We start from the raw sequence: 17,337 nt of genomic DNA, 5'->3' as shown, positions 1-17,337 counted from the left end.
CCCTCCTTGCTGAGTATTGGCACTGTAGACTGGACACAGGCACTTGGCAAGGCTCTGCCTCTGGGATGCACATAACCGAGATCTACCCTGTACACTGAACACACTGAAGTCCTCCCACCCACAAAACCTCTCTGGAGCTCTTTCTGCATTTATTTCAGCTTGGAAACCCATCACACCTCTGATATCATCTCCCCCTGGGGCCTGAATTCATTTCAAGTTGACTGATTAAGACCAAAAACTTTCCTCTGGATATACAAGGTATATCTATGGTTCATAAAACAACACACAGGACTGAAGTGGCTAGAGACTAAGTGATAAACCAATGCCAACTATTTATACAATCGGTTCAAAAAAGGGAATTTTATTGATTGAATGCATCATTTTTTCCCACTATACTTTTGGGGCTACTTAAATCAACTCTGCTTCATAAACTGAGGCTCCACACATCGCATAGAAGACAAGCATGGAGACTGGGAGGAAAATTAAGAGCCAAGCTAATTAATAGATACAGTCTCATGTTTATTAGAGGCCTTTTGAAACTACTGCTTGTTACCTTTAAAAGGAGACTCAAGGCTCAGTCATACAACCACTCCATCTGTAAAACTGCTCACACTCACGGATTAGGAGTGAATTATTACCTTTACTTGTATGAAAACTCTGCAGAAGCACTTGCTTCATGGTGATACATGAAACATTTCAGCATGTCTATTTTATCATCAAATAGAAAGAATCTGAGAACATTTTAATGCCCACAAGAGCCTTTGTCAATGAGAAGTAAATGTTTTATCCCAGCAACAATAAAGACCTCCTGTATAGCTTGTCTCAGGCTGGTCTTTGAACTTTAAAATTAACCAGTGCAGATAAACAGGAAACAATAGATTACAATTTGAAACTCACACTAAATTGTTCTCTTGGCCTTTTTTTGTTGTTGTTGTTGTTGTTTTTATGTTTTAGGCAGGGACAAATATAATGTTTCATCAAACTGAGGTCACAATTTATTTATTTATTGGAGGTATTTTTCACTTTGCATTGCAAACTGCTGCAACTAAAAGAAGCATGGGTTGGCACAAAAAGGGGAGGAGGAGTGAATGCTATAATGGAAGAAATGTTACCCAATAATTAAAATTCAGTGGTACTGTAAATCCTAATGGAAACAACAATGTGTCTTTGTGTACAATTAACTCTGGGCTCCGGTTCATGATAAAAATTCTAGCTTGTAAAAAGCCCTGACCTCAATACCGACAGCTCAACAGAGGTTCACAGATCTGGCATTAAAAAAAAAAAAAAATCACAAAGGGGGAACAAATAATAGCTGGACTTGGTCCCCTAAATATGCTCCAATTATTCAGGATGGTTGAAGAGAAGAAGATACAGGAGAAGTAGCAAAGGGAAAATAGTCACACAGCTCAAAGAAAAGTACAAAATGTTGTTTGATGTCTAGAGAGAAAAATCACCCTCCCCCTCTTGTTATCCCAATCACGCATTCTGTGGGGCACCCTGTGTGCTAACAGCAAAGTCCTGGAACATCTTTATTATTATTAGTTTAATACTTTTTTATTGTTAACAAAGCAGACAAAACGAGTTGTTCATTACAGTGAGTGACTGACAGGGAAACATGGAGGACTATTCATTAAGTAATTACTACTTTTAGGCAGAAAAAGTTACTGTGCTTAAAAGAGGGAAAAAACAGTACAAAATCAAATTGTCTATTCTTTTTTTGGTGGGAGTGTGTGGAGGGAGTAATGTCTCATGGAAAAGACAGTTCTACAAATGTCAATCAGTTTGACAAGCAATTATCAACTTTCAGATAAGGACGGAGACTGTGGGTAGAGCACCTCAGAGCAGATTGCCTCTGTTACCACGCACAATGATGGTGAGGTGAGGGTACTTGTCCTGAAGGGTGGACCTAGGACATTGGAAATACAGGATCACACCTCTGCATATTTTCTAAACAGTCAGTAGTTCTAAAGAGGGAAGGAAAACACAGCTCCTTATGGAAGGGCAGTGAATTGAAAAGGTTATTTTGGAAATATTTTTTGTCAGAGCTGTCAGGCTGGATTCCTGCTAGGGCTCAGGGTATTTCTCTGTGGCAGCAAATTCAGCCCTAGTAGCAGATGCTTCCTCCAAAAAAAAAGGTGAGAAACAGGATTATCAAACGCATTTACATGTCTGTAGCCCTCAAATCCCAGCTGTGCTGTTTCCTCCTGAATCCCTTTGGTTCTCCAGCAGATTTCCCACACGTACGCCTACATTTTTTGCCATCACTAAAAAGCCCAGGATTTCAGAAATGTCTACCTTACTTTCTTACCCTGGAAAAAGAGGAGGAATGCTTTCCAGTCACCTGGCACTGTGCATCAGTAACAAAGTGCCCAAAAAAAGAGAGATTTGTTACTGAGAGTGGCTTGTGTCCCTTTGGTTTGGGTAAGAGCTGTGGGTGCTCACACAGTCTGATTGCAAAGCTATTTATTAGGTGCTTAAAACACAGATGAAGCAGAGAGAGATGTGAACTCTACACACGAGAGCCTGTGGAAAGCTATAAAAAGTAACAATTCTCCATTTCAACCACTAAATTTTGATCCTTAACTATAGGTAGATTTAGGAAGGAGCTTGCATGTGTACGCTGCAGTGTGTTGGCTCCCGGGCTCTGGGTGGCTTACAGAGGAACAGAGCAGCCTGCACCAAGAGTAGCTGATGGTGGCAAAAAAAGATAAAAAAGCTGAGAATGACTGGCAGTGTGGAAAAATAGCCCCCTTGAAGAACTCCATCTGCTCTGGCCCTGTGCATGTGAGCCAACTTTGTGCTGCACTGATGCAGGTTCCCTGGAAAATCACTTAAAAACAAGTCTTGCTTTTTTGTATGTCTATGCATATCCTTAGCGTGTCGCTTAACCTTATTGTCACATGAGTCATGAAAAAACATCAAAGCTGGGGGGATTCCTCAGGATAACCATTTCCAAGGAGAAACGTCACTGGCATTTGGTCCATTCCATACTGAAGTGGAACACGTGCCTACATGTCCCAGCTGGCTGCACACACTGAGAGCTGATGACAACAGTGACGACCAATAGCATAACTCTTACTGATCCCAGTGGGGCAAGAGCAAGCCTTTAATCCCCGTGTTGTTTCCAGGCTTCCTGTTTTGAAATTGCCATAATTAAATTCTAAAGACTGAGAAAGCACCATACAAGTTGCCAAGTTTATGTCAAGCTTTATCAGGTGATCTCATCATAATCCGGTAAATAGCATATCATGAACACCAAATCTAATTAAATCTTCTTGAGATACGGGCTAAAAAACAGACACAAACAAGAACCCAACATTTTAAACCTGCCATTGTACAGTCAGAATTAATCCCTTGGGAGAAGTGAATTTCCTTGAAATCTGGACAAAACAGCCTTCTATGTTCTCCTTTCCCCAGTGGCTTGTGCTCTCTCTGGCATACACAGAAGGCAAATGCAGTTGCTGGGTGTTTAGTTTCAACACAAACTGCATGAAATGCACTTCTAAAGTCCGTCTTCTGGATGACAACACAGGACAAGGCTGGAGACGGCAGAGCAAAGGAGACATACTTTGTTTATTTATTTTTCTCTGCAGTACTTTCAGCGCTATTTGTATGTAAAAAAAAAATGAATATATATATCTCTAGCCATGGGAAACACAATGAAAGCTCTAATGTGAACTGAAAAAGGCAGCAGTGAGTTTGTTGTTCTTGTGCCAGTCCCTTCATCAGCATATTATCTGCCAGGCACCTTTCGAAATGCATCTCAAGTGCACCATAGGTGTCTGTGTGTGCATAAGCCCTTAGGGCTACACCTATTCTGCTAGTAAATTAAACAGTGGCAGGTAATATTCCCAGGCATTGGAATTTGATAGTCTATAGCATTAAATTCCTAGAACCTGCCCTGGCACATTTTTGGCCTGGATCAATTAGCATTCTCCCACACATGTCCAAGGAATTTAGGAGTTAGCACAGCCAGAGACCATTCCCAAGGGATGGTGTGCCCTGTATGGTGAGTAGAAGAGCTTAATAATATGGATATGGCACATTCTGGGTCAGTTGGCCTCATTGTCAGAGCAGAGCCCTAACAACGCTTAATCTTCTAATAAGAGCTGTCACCTATATGCCCATGTCACAGCCTGTATCTGTTGTATAGTTAATCCAGGTACTGCATAAGAGCACTCTACCCTGAAGTCAGATCACATCAGGGCTTTGTGAAAGGGCAGGTCAGGACTTTGTTGTATGATTTTATGAACTACAGCTTTTCTACACCTGGGCATGAGCTGCTCTCAAATCCAGCCTTTCAAATACGTTGCATTAGCTTGCAGCAGAGCTGAACACAGTCAATGAATTTCTCTGTTCCCATCCTTCTTTCTTGATATGAGCTACCTCATCTCTAATCCCTCTGAAAATCAGTAAGAACTTGATGTTTGCATCCCTTACAGCCTTTTAATCAACTGATTCAGAAGATCAAGAATTCATACCAAACAGTATCATTTCAGCCTCACATAAAAGCACTTCTTTCCCCTCCAGAATCAAGCTAAAAATCAAAGCTCTAAATGGATTTGCCTTATGTGAACATAATAGCCCCTCTTGTGTGGAGTCACCCTACCTAGCTTTAGCTGTCCCAGATGAAACCCCGCTTTCCCAAGGCTTCCTCTGCAGCCAGAGGAATGAGGCACCAGAGGGTAATTCAGCCCACCTCAGACCTCACTTGTGCCTCCCCTAATACAGAGAGCATAGGCCAGCAATGGTTATCATTTTGACATTTCACATTATTCCTTTTATCTGAAAACCTGCAGTGCTTCGTGATCTGTCTGCTTTTCACAGGGACTTTCAAGTCCTTTGCAGGGCTTACCAACTTTTGTCTGTATTTTCACGGGAAAATAAAAAGAAAATTAACTAGCTCTGTCCCATTTGCCAGTTCTAATAGCAAAAATGACTGTCAGAGTTTCAGGTCAAACCTGATTCAAAATGAAGTTTCTGTTTTTCTCACTCTTATTCACTGAATAAATAAATAAATAAATAAAATAAAATAAAATAAAATCTTAATTTTTATTGCACCAAGGTGACCCTGTGTGAGAAAGTCAGCCACCTCCCTTGCACGGCAACTGGTCTTCATATTTGGTTCTTTCCCATAATTGTAATTTCACATAAAGCAATGTTGGCTGGTCCTACTACCTACTACTTTCAGAGATATCACCAGGATGCCGGACTAAGAAGTTCTTCTCCTGTCCAGGGTTAGATGCCACTATTTTGTATGTTGTGACCATCCAAAACTTCACAGCAAACCTGGAGGGAGAGCTCAGCCCTCACTGCTTGCTTGCACCGCACAGGCATCACCAGCTTCATCTCCATCCCAGACAAGCCTTGGCTGCACAGGGCTGACTGCTTACAGCCGTACAGACCCCAGATGCTCACAGTGGAGTGTTACAGTCCACTAAAATACTGTGGAGAGCTACGGAGAAAGGTTCCCTTTGCTGGTGTTTGCAGGTCTCTAAAGGTGAGGAAGAAGCAAAAGAAAATAAATAAAATAAAATTCAATCAGGAAAACTGCAGTTTGTATCCGTGCCATTTGAAAAGTGCTTAAAACGGGATATTTTTTTATTATTTTTTTTTCTCCCTGTTCACTGACTTCATTCCTTGAGAGAAAATTGATTTTGGTTGCAGAATGTGAATTTCTTTGCCTTTTTCTCCTTGGAAATGCTTCGGTACAAGATGTTGCTCAGAAGCAGCAATTTGTGACGCTTTGCGATTTCTGCAACGCTGTGGCTTCCCCGGTGCCTGCCGGTTCTTCCTCTCCTTCCACACTCGGGCAGCACACTGTGCATTTCTGCAGACCGTGTCCTAGAAAACCACCCATCATTCTCAGTGCACCCATTAGTATAGTGCATCTTTAATTCATCCTCTTTTCCCTGAGGTCTGAAGTTCAGTATGCAAAGGCAGCTTCAAAATGAGACAATGACAAGCTTATTTACAGGGAGCTAATGACAGAGAAACAATGCCAACTAAGAAAAAAAAAAAAAAAAAAAAAAAAAATCAATTCACCCGGTCATTTGGCAAGGAAGGAATACCCATTTCCCTTCTTTCCAAGGTTTTGCTTTAGTTCCAGAGGGAAAGGTCTACCATATTCAATGCAAATAAAACGGCTTATGTTGTTGAGTATCAGAAGATACAGGAGAGCCACTGAACTGTGATGTCTTTTAAGCTAGATAATATTTAATAGCTTTAAAAGGAAGAAAATTTTAATCTTTGAAGATCAGAGGTTACCACAGCAAAATACATTATCTGTCAGTGTTATTAATAATGGCAATAAATAATCATAACACCTTGATAAATTCAGTTTGCAGCTGACTGGCATTAGCTGATCACTTTTTTACTACATTGGACTAATGACTTCTGGGCTGAGCCTACGGGTTAGTTAACATTGTCACTTATCAGCTGTGCATCCACAGCTTCACATCCTTCAGTCGTCATCATTTTAATACCAACACAAACAGAAAGGATGAAAACTGTATCTTGGCACTTCCTTCTTTGTCACAGCTTTGATGCTGGGATAGTTGCTCTGCCCTCAAGGTTCTTCTTTTGCTCAAAGACACCCTTCTTCCTCATGCCAGTGGTGGCTTCATACAGTAATATATATTTGGTACCTAAAGCACATGTCCCAAGAACAATAATATCTTTTTGATCCTTTTTGGTACAAACCATTGCTGGTGATGGAATTTTTCTGTTCAATGTACAGGATGCTTTATGGGTACTTCTTAGCACATCTAAATCCCTAACATGCTGACGGGTCTCCAGATTTGGGGCACAGAAGTCGACACTGAAATTTTACCTAAGCTTACAATTTCCTCTGTGGGCTTTGGTGCTGATGTTCCTCTTAGATGCACTTGTTGAAACTCATTCTTACAGCTAATTTAGAAGCAGATTTAGATGTCCTGTGCAAGACTTTCCCATTACTCCTCTAAGGATCCACTGGCTGCATCTACTATGCTCTGTGAAAGCAAACTCAAAGTGGCACCTGAGGCCATGTTCCCTTCCCTTTCTCTTCTCTTGCCTGTGGAAGCATCCTTGGGGCTAGTTGTGGGTGATCCAGCTGACAGAGGGAGAGGAGAGATCCTGGGCGTATCCTCTGCTGCTCAGCCCTGACACTTAGTGCTGTGCCTTGCAGTCTCTTATATGACCAACACGTGGCAGACATGATGGCCTTGGGCCCTTCCCGCAAGGGACAGAATATGGCTTTCAGCAGCGGAGGTGGGATTTGTCATCTCACAGAGCTTGTGCTCAGTTCTGTCAGCCTTTAAAGAAAATACTGACATGAGGTGCGTGGCTGCAGGCTATCCTTGGGGTAGTCTACCTTAGCTAGGTGTAGACATAGCCTTTGGCCCAAGGTGGAGCAGAATTTACTTCTCATGGATGCTCTGGAGAGATTAACGAGAGGCAGAAAGGAGCATGCCAGAGGACCTGGCTGCCCACCTCTCAGGCCCACCTAGAGGTTTTGTTACCTGTGATGAACTGGCATAAACTCATGAACATGGACAAATTTGGAAAAACACCACTCTTCAATAACTCCAATATGCTTCAGTTTAGCTTCGTTTCTCCTGTACCCAAAATATCAGAGCTTTTATGGACAATAATCTCTCCTTTGCATTGAAAAGCTCCTAGCTGGTTTAACTTGGGTATTCATTTCTGATCAAGAGACGCCCAGTAACGGGTGGAAGAAAACAGTGGAAGGATACCTCCTCCAAAGTAACTTGGAGTCAATAGAAAAGCTCAGGGCTATAAATTAATTTTTCTCTGCACAGAGAATGCACAGAATATGAAAGTCCTGGTACTTCAGTTCTTTGCAAACACTTCCGAGCTCTTCATGTCTATCTCATTCTCCACTCAGGTGTCTCAGTAGCTGATAGTTTACCTTTTTAGTGCTATGTGCATCAGCTCTAATTTGTATTTCCTTTGGTTAACAGTTCCTCCCTCATCTCTATTCCCTGTCTTCCCTCTCCCTTCTGCTTCTGTACATTCTGGTTTTGCTTTTCTGATCATTTTTTCCAACCCTCTCTGATGCCAGCAGACACCAAATAGAGTGCTCTGAGTCCTCTTCTCTTTTCCCAAGGAATGACACTTGTTATCAGGCAAACATGGTCTTCAGCATTGAAGTACTGCAGAGTGCAGCTTTGCAGACTGGTCAGCTCTCCAACACTCACGGCTGCAAAACAGTGGCATTCTTCCAAGTGCTGCTTCCATTAAGGCTGCTGTTACTAGCTGATACCAACCTCCCTTCAGTCTAGGGGTATTAATCACTTTTAATAAGTCACTACCCCAGGCCTGAAAAAAAATCACAACAGATAAAGGCTGAGCAAAAGAATTTAGGTTGTTATTTTGAGGAGCGGACAGTTTAAGAGGCCCATATTCTGTATTATTTAATCCCACTTATCCTTTGCATTTCTGTTTGCAAGCACCTAACTCCAGTCCACTCAGCAGAGCCAGGCATATTTGGGTTTCCTAATAACCCTAGGCAATGAGGAGACTGTCCTGGCTAATCCAGCTCTCAGCTGCGCTTGTGAGACTGCCCAAGTCGGGAGCAGCTGCAGTCGGCTGGGGTAATACGGAGAAATGACAATCAGCAATTCTTTAACGTAGCATTTAGGTGACAACGGTGATTGAATCCTGGTCTAACAGTAGTACTAATAGACGCATCTTTGTTGTATACCTTGACCATTGAGAAATTCACAAGGGTTGCAAGGACCATGTATAGACTGCCCTATTCCAAGAGCAGATGTGCTGTTTGACCTAAAGACTCATGGCTGATGATTGTTTAGGCATGATTAATCGTTAAATGTGGGTGATCATGGCAGTAGAGGGCAGTAGTGTACATCACCCCTCACGCTTACAGAACCGAGGGGGTCCTGTTTGACACAGGACCACTTCCTGGTGGCCTAAAGAATTAGATCAGTAGAAGCTTGCTCAATCTACAGAGGCCCAGAAAACACTCTGTCATTTGATGCACTTTATTTTTTCCCAAGCAGTTATTAATATTTCCCAAAACTGCCATCAAGACCTCTTTCTTCAGCACTTAGCACCTCTGGTAAAGACTGAGTTTTGGGTATAGGTCGGAGATGATGGGAGTGGATACAGCCTCTGCAGTTGGACACTCCCACCATGTGCACGTGATGCTGAGCACTTGTGAATGCAGAGTGCCTGCCTGGAGAGCTGAACTGTTCCATCTTCAATGAAAAGGCAACAGCCAGGAAACTACCAAGGGCTACCAATGTAAATGCAATGAGAGCTCCAAGCTGAAGAACAAAGGACAGGAAAATGAAAGGCAAAGCTGATGAGCCATCCTCAATATTAGCCCTTGTCATTCGCTTTTCCCTCCTGGGAATATTTAAGGCCTCCAGGACAGCTGTCAATCTTGCCTCCCCTCCCTACCGTTGGTTTAAGTCAACCCTGGAATGGTGTATCAGTGGAAGAAGGCAAGAGAGATTTTCTTTTGTTTTTTATGTAATAAAAAAAGCTCCTGTGTCTTTAACCTTCAGCATAACCTTGTTTCAGTCTGGTTCACATTGCTGGACTGCTCCTTGATGAGCTTTTTATGCCTGATTAATTAGTACACTGAGGGGGGCCAGGGGGGCTGCTCTGTTCAGCAGCTTGTGCCTCCTTCTGACTAATCCACTACCCAGCATTACAGCTCCGTAGGGTCTGCAGCTACCTCCCTCATGCCTCTGCTGTGGGGTATCATTACTTCTTTCTACTTTTTGATTGTATTCCTTCCTATCGATTTAACCACATTTATTGAGGGCTGGCTGGAGAATGCATTGATTTGAGTTTGTAGGCTTTATTTCTCCTGTATCACAAAACTTTTCAAAGAAAAATAAAATGTAAATGCAGGAGTAAATGGTTCAGATTTATAGGGCATTATCTTGCAAAGAGTTGCTTTTACAATGCTGACAAGAAATCATGTCTTTTTAGAAAGAAAACTTTGAATATGCCCTTATTGCCAGTATATGTGCAATCAGGAGATTGTTTTAATTTTTAGAAATACGGATCCATAATCATAGCACCAATACTAAATTAATTTTTGTCCCTGTTTTCCCAGAGGGATGAAGGGAAAATACCAACCCACTTGGTAGATCACTTTCAACTTTCCCAATAAAGAATACTGGATAAAGGCTATACCATACTACTGAGGATAAAAATAAAGTATATAACTTTGGTCATACTACAAGTCAAATTACAAATGAGATGCAAATGCACAAAGGAAGTCATTGACTATTACAGCCTGGTGTAAAATGGTGGTTTCTTTTTCACTTCATCACACTCTAGAAGATATGGGATAGACAAGTGTAGATACACCTGCAGGAGAAGTAATGGTCCATGAGCCCCTGAGACAGCTTGTGCAGTATGCCCAGACCTGGCCTTACAGAACAGGACCAGGGCCGTACATCACCTTCTGCAGGTCAGGTGAGGGCTTTGCACTTGATCAGGCAGGAGTTAATGACTTGATGTAGACATACCTGGGTGAGGTCCTCCAGCCTCTGCAAGGGGGCAGACAAGGTAAGCATAATTGTCCCTCCCGATCTGAAGAGCCTATGAGTCAATGGGCTTAATGCTAGCCTGAGGGTTAATGCTGATATATGTTTCAGTTGTTAACAGAAGGGGGAAAAATAGTACTGTTTATGGGGAGAAAAAAAAAAAAAAAAAAAAAAAAAGTTCCTTTCTGGGACAGGCCCATAGTTGCAGCAGGACTCCCTTCAGCCCATTATGAGTAAATCTGGGTATCATCCAGCCCATTTAGGAGGCTGCTTCTCAGCTTTGGTAATGCTTTGTTGTCCCCAGTGGGAGAGCTTCACTGGAGCTGCAAGATGGCACTGCTGTATTCTGGGGAAAGCCTCCTTTGTGGCACCCTCCTCCATGCCCAAGTGCTTTGATGAGCACATGATGGCCCGTGTTAAAATCAGAGCTCACTAACTAAATGCTCAAAGTACCAAATTCCCTTTCCTCCTGTAACGTGGTCTCAGAGCTGTGGAAATTTTTCTGGAAAAGACCTGGGGAGGTCATGTAGTTCACCTTGGTTCCTTAAGGGAGGATCAGGTCTGCTTAGGGTGCTCCTTGTTTGCCTAACCTGTTCTCAAAAATGTCTAGGGATACAAATCCACACCCTCCCCAGCTGAGCTCTCCTGAGCTTTGACTCACAACATGGTGAATTCCCCCAAACTGGTGTGAGGAGAGGTTAAATTCTGAAGTGAAAATATACCTCATATGGAAGGCACGATAAAAAAATATGTGGAGATAACACGTGTATCTCACCTGTCTGGTATTCAGACACTTGGTGACCCTGTATAACCTAGACGAAGCAGGTTAGCTGTAAATAACTTCACAAAGTAATGAGAAATCAGACCCTTTGTTTTGAAAACATCATGTTATTCCTTAGCAAGCCTGCTTTGGCAGGTTGCATTTCAAAATAATGTCCTACTGACTTTGTGACACAAGTAGCCCTATTTTGCCAGAGAGAAGTTCAATGCTTGGCTTGGTTAACCCAGCTAGGGAAGCTTTAGTTCAGTTTAATGTTGTTTTCTAGTCCAGTGCCCGAAACAGAAGAGTTTGGATTGAAAATGGCTTTGAATGAAAATGTGCTAGAAGGGGAAAACTGGAAATCTTCTCCTGGGTATATTCTATCTCCAAAACACGTAGATAAAGCTGCTTTTATTTATTTATTTTCCCTGGAGAAACCCCTTTAGTTTCCGGAAAGGCTGAATTGGGCAGACCCCTGGCAGTTTTCTGCTGTCCTGGAGGGTTTAACAGCTCCAGCTTTGCAGCTCCAACGTACGCGGCACGGCTGTGGAAGTAGACAGGCACAGTGAAGTGAGATGCACCTAAATTTCCATCTCCTTGCCTTGAGTTACTCTGCAATGTGACCCAGATGAGAACAAAAGGAACTGGGGTGCAAGAGGCTCGTTCTCTTCCAGGAATTCCTCTCCAGCAAATTACAACAATTCTTTCAAAGGATGAGCCCTGAACCACAACACCTGCTGCTCAGGAAGGATAAATGTCATTGCACAGTGCATGGGTGGGACTGGTGCAACAGCCTGCTGGCAGGAGGCACAGAGCAGAGCTCAGAAAGACCCAGGAGCCTCCTCTACATGGAGACACTTCCAGGGCTTGGCTCCTGTGGGTTGTACTCAGTGAAACAGAGGTCCTCTCCAGTTCTACACCCCTAAATGCTCCGTCAGGGTAGCAAAAAAAAATAAAAAATAAAATAAAATAAAACAAACAAATGGAAAATGCAATTTGTCTTTAGGCAACATCTCTTTAAAAAGCAGCAGCAAGTTGGTGCCCATGAAGTGCTCCAGAAACTTCATCAAACCACATTAGTGATGGCAGCAAAGTTCCTTTTGCCATATATTTTTCACTTGTCAAATACTAAGGCTCTAGCACTAAGAAGACTATGTACGGAGCTAGACATATCCTTCCTCACCTTTCAAAACAGGTTCAAATACCAAGTTCAGTTCACAATAACAGAACAGATTACTGCCAGGAATTGCTTCACAAAGCCCATCTTCAGAGGAAGTGAAACACTTCAGTGGGCTCTGGCTGCTTCTCTGAGGCTCCCGACTCCTTGGGCAGAGCTCCTCCTGCCTACACCCATGGGTGCTGCCCTCTGTAATGCAGAGACTGCCTGTGTCCATGCAGATGTCCCTTGCATTCTCCCATGTCCTCAGGTCTGGCCTTGACCTGCAGCAGGACTGTGCAGGAGAGGGAAAGGAGACAAAAACATCCTTTTTATCCCCATCATCTTACATCTCCACTGTGGCCCCTGCGTTACCTACCTATTGTGCAGTCGGGGTAAGTGCAGCAAAATATATATAAATATATATATATATATCCATGCATGCAAGGAAGGGGGGGAGACTTGGTTTGAATTAAACTGAATTTCCCAATGCCTCCTAGCAGCCAGACTAAAAAATAAATTATTCACTGCACCTGATTCTCAAAGCCAGCCCTGCAGGACTGCAGACCCAGGCCACGGCTCGGGGTGAATACCAGCTAGACCTCAGCCTGATGGCAAAAGCAAACACTTTGCTATCAAGAGGAAACAAATTAATTTCCCTCTTCTGAAATTGGGAGACCCTTGCATTAGGCCACGCATAAAATAAGGGGGGTCCCAAAAGAAATTACAGAGAGCAATAAATATCCCAAGTCATTGCCTGCCAAGAGCTGAAGGAAATAGAGACTGAGATGAGAAGAAAATAAGCTTTTACTCCCCCTTGAAACAGAAAGTCTTATTAAAACACAGTCCCTTTTGAGGCTGAACATGGCTATTTGTGAGCTGAGGCTGGCTTCTGGGTGCCCAGGGGAGACAACAGCAGCCAAGGCATGGAGAAAGAGCCCATAGAGAGGAGCAGCACCCAAGCAGAGCAAGCCAGGCTGCAGGAGCTGCTGTGGGGCAAACCTCCTGGGCAGGCTAAGAACCAGGCTCTGAGTTTCTTACAGAGATGGTCAAAAAGATTTAGTTTTTATTTTTTTGAAAGTTTAGGGGTAAAACTTCAGTAAAAGCATGTAGATTTTTGCAAAGAAAATGCTTTTCTGCAATTTAAAAAACGAAAACAAAAAGCAGCGAGCAAGACAAGAGGAACAACTCCCCTCCCAATTTTCAGCAAAACACAAGGTAATGTTTTGTTTCTGACTAAAGCAAAATCATTACAGGAAAAAATGTCACTTATCAGGAAGTTTGCTACGGTTTTGGCAGTCCAGAAGGGATTTCTCTCAGCTCTGCTCTCCTTTGCTGGGGGCTGCAGCCAGCAAGCCCAGCCTGCTGCCTGCCCTGCCATTTGAGTTGGACTCACAGAGGGTAGAAAAGAGCATCAGAAACACGGGCAAGCCTTACCCTGCCTTTTCTTTTCCCTGTCAGGGTCATCATCACTAAAAAGGGCCAAACCCTGACCCCATTGAATGGAAAGCCCCAGTACCAGGGAAGATTTTAAGCTCGGGCACAGGAGCCACCAGTCACACCAGTGCCACGCTCCTGCAGGGATGAGACATGAAACTGGAGTTCAGAGGAAAAGGCTTGCGCAGGGAGCAATGTTGCTGCATGCCCTGCCATAGCTTAGCAGCCATATAGACATACTTAGTGACAGCTTTCACTGGGAAAGATGTCTGAGGAGAAAAAAAAAAAAAAAGTGTGGGGGGAAGAGACAATAAAGAGGGCTGGTTTAATTTGAGTAAATCTCTCTTTCCAAGAGGACATTTTTGATCAGCGTTGCAAAGTTAAAGCCCTATTAGTGGTGAGGCAAGATCTGACAAAATAATGTTTTTCTTTTCTCATTTGCACTCTTAAAGCACTTAAATAATTTCTAGCAAACGTCAATGAAATTAAATTAAATAAAGAGAGGAAAAGTAGGGGGGCAGATTTTCTGCAGTTTGTATCATTGCTAATAAAGTAATCAGAGAAAAAAGCAAAAGGGTCAGGAAAAGTGAAAGGACAGGCAGAGCTTTGCAAGCGTTAGGAGACTGTCGAGTGCCAAAGGAAAGGAACAAAGCGAGAACCAGACAGTGAATCATCGTCACTGGTGTGTGCAAAACCCGACTGGGAATTCAGGCAGGTCCTCTTGTTTTGCTTTGCCCATCCCTTTTATTCTTTTTGCGAGTTATTAATGCTTTTGCTAAACAGCTTCTTGAGGTGTCCCAGAAGTGAGTTTGCTTTCCCACAAGGCTGTGTACAGCCAGGTTTTTCCCCAAAGCCTTCCCTAGTCTCCCTTCCCCTCAAAGCACTCCTCACGTTGGCAGTGCAAGACAAGGTGCGATGCCCTGGCCAGGGCTCGCTGAAATCAGTGGGTCTTTACCCTGGCTCTGAGCAACATCCTTGCTCTAGGCCTGACATTACAACAAAGTTTTAAGGATGGAGTTCAATATTTAGGAATATCTTTTTTAAAAAAGAATTCAGTGAGAAAATGGGGGAAGAAGACCAGAACAGGTAAGGTCTGATACAATGTGCCTCCAGACCTTATAAAATGGAGGGAGATTAAAAGAGATGAGAGCAGAAGAGAAAAACACTTGGGGTAAACTGAGAGAGTCACAATCTCAGAGCCCACCCTTTCTATGTTAGCCGGCTGGACTACAGGCTGCAAGGAGCTTTTCTGCTTTCCTGACTGCGTTTATGTTCTGCCTGCAATAGCAGAGTAGCTGGAAGTTAAACCATGTAAATCAGAAGCCATCGAGGCCAGATATATAAGGTCTCCTGACACTTCAGGATGGGTCAGAGCAGAGTTTGTGGCAACAGCAAGCAAGCGATGGGAAGGCTGAGCTCTGCAAGCTCCATGGCCAGCCCCAGCCACCAGCCCAGCTCAGCGCTGAGCCCAGCGGGCAGGCTGGGGGGACCCACTCCCCATGAGCATCAGCCCCTGGACCACACATAGCAGCAGAGGAGGAGCCACAGCAGCAACAGCAGGACCTGGAGGGGCAGAAAAGCCCAATTATCCCCCGGTCTGCCTTTCAGCACGGCTTGCTTCAACACCTGTAATTTTCTGAAGATGCAGACAGGTTACCAGATTCTTCGAGGGTACTGCTCCTGGCAAAAACAAAACTGACAAAAAAAAAAAAAAAAAAAAAAAAAAAGACTTTAAATTTAACCCTCTCTGGCGGGCATAGTATTTTCAGAAGGGCTAAGTCCCACCTCAGTACTTCCTGGGTGTGCTGAAACACCTTCTGATGCTGTATTGAGGCAAATTGGTGAAAATGGAGGTTCATAAATCCTCAGGAATTAGAGAGCTAATGAAAAGCCTGCGCAGCACGTTTGGGTGCAGAGTGCCGGCGTGCAGGCCTGCCTTCTCCAGACACAGCAGCCGAGCTGTGCTGGCTGCAGGGGACCACAGACAGCTCTCACATCCCTGCTTCCCGCGGCAAGCAAAGCTCCAAGGCACAGCAGCCTCAGGTGCCACAAGGGCACCGTCAGCAGCTTTTTTCCATCTCACCACGGCTGCATTCACTGGGATCTCCAGCGTGCAGGGGCCCCGTCACGTCCCATCCTCCTGGCTGCTCCCAGCACAGTCTCTGCCTGCACACCAGGGCTCTGCTCGTGGGATGCAAACAGCCCAGGGCTCGCTCTCTGCTCCTGGGCTCTTCTTGGTGGCAGAAATCAGATGGCAGTGCAAGGGATGTAACCCTCGGGTGTCGGATGTGGGGTAAAGTTGCTTTTTCCCCCCCATTGGCTCTTGCTTTGGTCACAGGAGGATCTTACAGTTGCATCGCTTCATTAAGAAATGGAAAATGAAAACAAACAAGATGTAATCCCCAGGCTTGCTGTGACCCTGGGGCTGCTCGGAAGAGGAAAGATGGCAATAAGAAGAAAAACTGCTCCTGACTCACCAAGTCCAGGTTGGTACCGGGAACCAGCACAGATCGGCAAGAAGTCCTGCTTCCATGAGCACTTTTAGCACATTCTCAGAGCATTTAAAAGTGCTTTAGCAGGCACAGCTGATCTCACAGGTATTTGTTCCATGGCTCACCATTCTTTATGTCATTGTATCATTACCATAGTAAATAAAACCCTGCGACTAGCTACGTGGGCAAGCTGGTCCCCACCAGCCACCACATGGAGGTCAGCAGAAGTGCTTGCAAGTGGAGGCAGCCAGGGGTGGATTTTCTTGGCTCCTACAAGCTTGCAGAGAATTCGGTTTATTCTAAGCAGTTTGCATAGCTATTCTCAGGAATGAGTCAAACAATTAAAGTAAAAATCCTGCACCATTTTTTTTTCCCTCTAATGAAGAACTTGCTGTTTTAGGTTCTTAAGCCCCTGGCTAGGAACCTTCCTTATTCCTCTTCAGGGCTGGGCATAGCAGAGCCCTCAGTGACCACACCGGCAGGTGTCTGCACATAAACTTCCATTTAGGCTCCATTTTGGACACTTTTTGGCTTAATCACAGTCTCTCCCTGTAAAATAAAATAAAATAAAATAAATTACTTCTATCTCTTGGAGAATACAACGAGGATGAAAAAATACTCAGAAAAAAAAAAAAAAAAAAAACTTTTTTCCCTTAAAATTACACTTTGAAATATTGTTCTGGATTGGAGAAGAAGTTGGTGAAAACCTAGTCCCACACCAAAACCACTGAGATCCCATAGGATTATAGGGAGTGGGAATATTTGAGTAGTTTCTGTGGGTGTGTGTTTTCCCTGTGCTCCCCTACGAGCTGATTGACTCCCAGCATGTGCTGGCTCTGGGTGGGGAATGCAGGGGGAGATTTGACTGACTGCTCCTCCACAATGCGCTTCATTGTCTTTTATTCTCTTACAGCTGTTTTTTGCAAGTGTGGGTTTTGAGGGACTGTGTGTGTGTGGTTTTTG

Source organism: Oxyura jamaicensis, chromosome 20, assembly GCF_011077185.1.
Source record: "Oxyura jamaicensis isolate SHBP4307 breed ruddy duck chromosome 20, BPBGC_Ojam_1.0, whole genome shotgun sequence".
Lineage (NCBI taxonomy): Eukaryota > Metazoa > Chordata > Aves > Anseriformes > Anatidae > Oxyura > Oxyura jamaicensis.
Note: the sequence above shows the minus strand (reverse complement) of the source record.